Source organism: Lissotriton vulgaris, chromosome 6, assembly GCF_964263255.1.
Source record: "Lissotriton vulgaris chromosome 6, aLisVul1.2, whole genome shotgun sequence".
Classification (NCBI taxonomy): Eukaryota; Metazoa; Chordata; class Amphibia; order Caudata; family Salamandridae; genus Lissotriton; species Lissotriton vulgaris.
This window is the reverse complement of record NC_141694.1, coordinates 1850025821-1850032184: the sequence shown is the minus strand read 5'-3', so window position 1 is coordinate 1850032184 and position 6364 is coordinate 1850025821.

Below are 6364 nucleotides of genomic sequence, written 5' to 3'. Positions count from 1 at the left end.
GCATGGGGGGGCACGGGATGAGCACCTGGCCTGTGAGTTGCTCGGGTGGGGTGCAGTGTGGTTGTGGGTGGTCTGTCCCTGTGATGTTTGTGCCCTGCCCATGCCTTGGTGTGGCCCTGCCTTCTGCATGGTGCGCATGTGTTGACCGCGGCGGTGACGTGACCGTGACCGTGACGTTGCTGCTGGTTGGCGGGCGTTGTGTGTTCTGGATGCTGTGGGGTGCCTTGTTGTGAGGTGGGTGATGTGTGGGTGCCCATGTGGATGTGTTCTGGCCCCCAGCAGGATGCCTGTGTGGTGCTTGGGCCCTGTGTCTGCATGTGTGTTGTGTGGTGCATATGTATAGTGGCGTACCTGCGGCGGCATCCGCGGCGGCCCATCTGGCGATAGTGTTGCAACAGGTACATGACCGGATGCATGTGGAGGGCTGGGTCCATGGGGTTCATGTCGGGTCTCGGCAATCGTGGTCCGCTGTCGACTTTCCGCCTGCTTCAGCTGTGCGGTGTGTCCGCTGTGGTGCTTGATTCCGTTCTGGGAAGGACATGGCTTTTGTAGTTCAGACTGGACTGTTCCCATGGGGCACAGGGTCAGAGCTGATTTGCATATCGCCATTGTCTAACCCAGGGTGGTGTGGAGTGCAAAAAAACGATGGATTTGGGCCCAGATCTTCGGACTGGGGTGAATGTGTGACATTGATCCACATTCTGTCCAGCACCTGTTTTGTTTGCAATTGCCGCCATAAGTGCGCTGGGGATGCTCAGACGTGGGTCCCAGGCACTCCACACCACTGGAGTCAAGCTAGCCGGGCTGATGAGAGGTGTTACCTCGAAACCGGTCCGGTCCTCGGATGCTTGATTCCGTTCTGGGAAGGACATGGCTTTTGTAGTTGGGACTGGACTGTTCCCATGGGACACAGGGTCAGAGCTGATTTGCATATCGCCATTGTCTAACCCAGGGTGGTGTGGAGTGCAAAAAAACGATGGATTTGGGCCCAGATCTTCAGACTGGGGTGAATGTGTGACATTGATCCACATTCTGTCCATCACCTGTTTTGTTTGCAATTGCCGCCATAAGTGCGCTGGGGATGCTCAGACGTGGGTCCCAGACACTCCACACCACTGGAGTCAAGCTAGCCGGGCTGATGAGAGGTGTTACCTCGAAACCGGTCCGGTCCTCGGATGCTTGATTCCGTTCTGGGAAGGACATGGCTTTTGTAGTTCGGACTGGACTGTTCCCATGGGGCACAGGGTCAGAGCTGATTTGCATATCGCCATTGTCTAACCCAGGGTGGTGTGGAGTGCAAAAAAACGATGGATTTGGGCCCAGATCTTCGGAATGGGGTGAATGTGTGACATTGATCCACATTCTGTCCATCACCTGTTTTGTTTGCAATTGCCGCCATAAGTGCGCTGGGGATGCTCAGACCAGGGCCGGACTGGCCATAGCGGGCACCGGGCGTTTCCCCGGTGGGCCGCTAGGGTGGGGGCCGATTTTGGACCCCTGGGGGCCGTTTTTTTGTTACCGGGGGGGTCGGCAATATCGGCCCCCAGTACCAAAATCCGCCGAAACCGGCCCTCACACACTGCGTTGCTGCACTCCCTCACCCCAGGGGGGGCTGGCTGAGCAGTGTGCCAGGGCCGGTTTCTGTTCCCAGTCCGGCCCTGGCTCAGACGTGGGTCCCAGGCACTCCACACCACTGGAGTCAAGCTAGCCGGGCTGATGAGAGGTGTTACCTCGAAACCGGTCCGGTCCTCGGATGCTTGATTCCGTTCTGGGAAGGACATGGCTTTTGTAGTTGGGACTGGACTGTTCCCATGGGGCACAGGGTCAGAGTTGATTTGCATATCGCCATTGTCTAACTCAGGGTGGTGTGGAGTGCAAAAAAACGATGGATTTGGGCCCAGATCTTCGGACTGGGGTGAATGTGTGACATTGATCCACATTCTGTCCATCACCTGTTTTGTTTGCAATTGCCGCCATAAGTGCGCTGGGGATGCTCAGACGTGGGTCCCAGGCACTCCACACCACTGGAGTCAAGCTAGCCGGGCTGATGAGAGGTGTTACCTCGAAACCGGTCCGGTCCTCGGATGCTTGATTCCGTTCTGGGAAGGACATGGCTTCTGTAGTTCAGACTGGACTGTTCTCATGGGGCACAGGGTCAGAGCTGATTTGTATATCGCCATTGTCTAACCCAGGGTGGTGTGGAGTGCAAAAAAACGATGGATTTGGGCCCAGATCTTCGGACTGGGGTGAATGTGTGACATTGATCCACATTCTGTCCATCACCTGTTTTGTTTGCAATTGCCGCCATAAGTGCGCTGGGGATGCTCAGACGTGGGTCCCAGGCACTCCACACCACTGGAGTCAAGCTAGCCGGGCTGATGAGAGGTGTTACGTCGAAACCGGTCCGGTCCTCGGATGCTTGATTCCGTTCTGGGAAGGACATGGCTTTTGTAGTTCGGACTGGACTGTTCACATGGGGCACAGGGTCAGAGCTGATTTGCATATCGCCATTGTCTAACCCAGGGTGGTGTGGAGTGCAAAAAAACGATGGATTTGGGCCCAGATCTTCGGACTGGGGTGAATGTGTGACATTGATCCACATTCTGTCCATCACCTGTTTTGTTTGCAATTGCCGCCATAAGTGCGCTGGGGATGCTCAGACGTGGGTCCCAGGCACTCCACACCACTGGAGTCAAGCTAGCCGGGCTGATGAGAGGTGTTACCTCGAAACCGGTCCGGTCCTCGGATGCTTGATTCCGTTCTGGGAAGGACATGGCTTTTGTACTTGGGACTGGACTGTTCCCATGGGGCACAGGGTCAGAGCTGATTTGCATATCGCCATTGTCTAACCCAGGGTGGTGTGGAGTGCGAAAAAACGATGGATTTGGGCCCAGATCTTCAGACTGGGGTGAATGTGTGACATTGATCCACATTCTGTCCATCACCTGTTTTGTTTGCAATTGCCGCCATAAGTGCGCTGGGGATGCTCAGACGTGGGTCCCAGACACTCCACACCACTGGAGTCAAGCTAGCCGGGCTGATGAGAGGTGTTACCTCGAAACTGGTCCGGTCCTCGGATGCTTGATTCCGTTCTGGGAAGGACATGGCTTTTGTAGTTCAGACTGGATTGTTCCCATGGGGCACAGGGTCAGAGCTGATTTGCATATCGCCATTGTCTAACCCAGGGTGGTGTGGAGTGCAAAAAAACGATGGATTTGGGCCCAGATCTTCGGACTGGGGTGAATGTGTGACATTGATCCACATTCTGTCCATCACCTGTTTTGTTTGCAATTGCCGCCATAAGTGCGCTGGGGATGCTCAGACGTGGGTCCTGAAGGACTGGGTTCTTTTGGACCCAGCGGTGCCAGGGCACAACACCTGAAACCTTCGTGGGTAACCTGTTCCGGCGTACAAGTCACAGAGACACGGGACACTTCCTTCGGCGTCAAAGAGTCAAGGTTTATTTACTGCAGGGAACACAGAAATCACGGCAAGTACAACGCGTGCTACTTGTGGAGACTGCTTCAAATTGGTTATGTGGATCGCTCCTTTTATACAGTTTTTACCCATAGGCTAACATTAAACACAAAGGTTTACAACTCAGTTCCCACATCTAGCTCCCAGAGGGGTCGCTTTGGTCGCTTTGAAACACATAAGGTCCGGAACATAAGTGCGGAAACATTTGGCGGTTCCCAACTGTAAAAACCCATCTTCCCACCATTAGCAAATTCCAATCAGCAATCAAGTAGATCGAAACAGGAACGAAAACAGGTGCAGAGGAAGACGGAGACAGTGGGGAGATCGGAAAGGGTGTAAAAGGGGAGGTGTCGGGAAACACGAGATACAGGCATCAAAGGGACGTGCCTAATGAGATGCACGGCTGAGACAATAAGTCCGTGCGGCAAGATGAGCCTCGAGCGGCACCACCTGCCTTACAGTAGCAACCCCCTCGTCATAAAGACACTTTCAAAGAACATGTGTCTTCCGCAAATATCTTGGGAGTCCCAGGGTCGCGAAGCGGACAGCGTCCGTTCGCTGACTACTTGAGGGCAAGAGACAAAATGGATGCCGTATCTAAGATGGAACCCGTGGGTACAGATGAAAAGCCCACGTAACAAACGAACGGTTTAAGTTAGCACAGCGAAACTGCGCACACTTACTAAAGTCGTCATTTGCGGTTCATAGATACCAGACTCGACCATATTCGTACGAGTCGGAAACACCACTTACAATTGTCACGGAACCTCAGACGCTCCTTTTGCCCTCATGTAGGCAAGCACTAGTCGGAATCATATTCGATATTCATCAGACCATCAAGATGTCGTTGTAGCATAGCCTTGTCCAACCGAGTCCCCTTGGTAACAGGTGGTTGTCTCATACACGTTGTAGCACAGAGGCCACATAAGGCAGGACCACACTGCACACAAAGGCAACACGTGAACAGGAACACTACCACAACTCCGATGATCATCAGAATCTTCCAACCCCAAGTCGACATCAGGCCCCAAAACCAACCGAGTAGCGTCCAATCCCCTACATCCACGTGTATGGATTCGGAGATCTTATGCAACTTCGAGATGGCTTGATAGACAGTAGGAGCATTATCAGGTATGAAAATGCAACAGCTCGAATGGATCACTTTACATACCCCACCACGATCTGCCAAGACGACATCTAAAACCATACGGTTTTGTAACGTCATAAGTCTCTCCGCCTGAAGTTCTGTGGTGATATTACCAAGGGCACTGGCAGTAACATTAGCTGTCGATTCTACCACTCGAGTCAAATGTCTCAGGTTCCTACTATTAACCATAGGTCCCCAAAACGGGAGGAAACCCTTGAAAAAGTCTCCTGCCTCTTGACCGGCAGTATCCTCTTCGCTAATTACGCCTCGTACAACTCTAGTCTTATGGTAATCGGCATCTACAGTAAACGTCGGAGGCAACAGATTTGCAACAAAACATGAGCCCATGAAGTCCGAGGGCAACCATGTATATGCACGATCATGACAGATGAAGTACGTACCCTTGGCAGCCAGAAACACAGGGATCGGGGACATTGACAGAACGTAACTTTCAGTGCAAGCACTTACTCCAAGTGAGGCTTGCGAACCACGACCCACAAGACAAAGATTACCAGTGTGGGGTACGACCCATATTGGAGGCGAGCTTTTAAGCTGCTTTTCATTAATGAACGTACTATATTCCCCTCTATCCGGTGCCCTATAGGCTTGTACCTCTGCCTTAGGGATGAGAAAAGCATCATAGATCTCATCTTCCAAATCCTGTATTATCATCGATACCACCCACTGCCACGAGGTAGGACCCGGTTTGGGGGAACGTTCTGGAGAGGGGTGGAAACCTAGCGCGCTTCGAAGCATTGTTTGGTATGCTCGAGCTGACCCTTGGGAACTATACGGTAACACCAGATATGGAATTCCCTTACCCGTAGTATGTGGCATCAACCCACACACCCAACAATTAGTAGTGTTAACCACTAACTGATGCTGATGGAGGAGCTGGATAAAGGAATTGTTGCGGAATTCTACACGTCTAGCCTGTTCGTGTTCCGGTAAAATGTGAAAAGAATGGGGAGAAACAGTAGTAGCAGTAAGAGTAAGATTAGGGTAAGGAGTAGGAGTAGGGGTAGGAAGTAAAAAGTAAGACATAGCGTAATACACCCCACCCGCCAGGAATGCAGAAGCAGTTAAAAACAATACAAACAATTGGAATACAAAACATTTAGTACGACTAAGTTTTTGCAGTTTGACTCTATACGCCTGAGCTCCTTCCAAATCATTCAGCTTCGAAAATGCCATTTCCCTATGACCGTCCGCAACGTTTCTTGACGCACTTCGTTCTGTGCAGCAATAGTCAATCCCCAGGAGTTCCTAGGAACCGACGGCCTTAACCTAGCGTCAAGACCTACTGTCCAGAAGGAAGTACGCGCGCGGCCCTACGGCCCTCAATACACAATATGTATTTATTTAACACAATAATTCAGCTGTGGAAGGAAAAAGATACAAGGAAGAAGCTTAATATATGTACAAAACAAGTTTCAACGATACGAAATGTTCAAAGTTGATCAGGGGAACGAGGATATTGCAGTTATCAATTTCAACAAAGCAAGAAATTTTATTAGTCCTTAATGCGAGAACGCAAAGAATATCGATGTTTCCCGGGACGTGTCTGCTCGTCGAACAAAGGATCCGTTGAAGAGACAGCGTCCTGCTGATCAGTTTGTTGATTTGATCTTGAGTCTTTTGCTGACAATGTTCCAACAGTGGCTTTCTGCTGCGCTGAGTGTTCACCAACAAGCTGTGCGTCGCTAAAAGGTACAAACGCCGGCAATGTCTCTGCTTCTG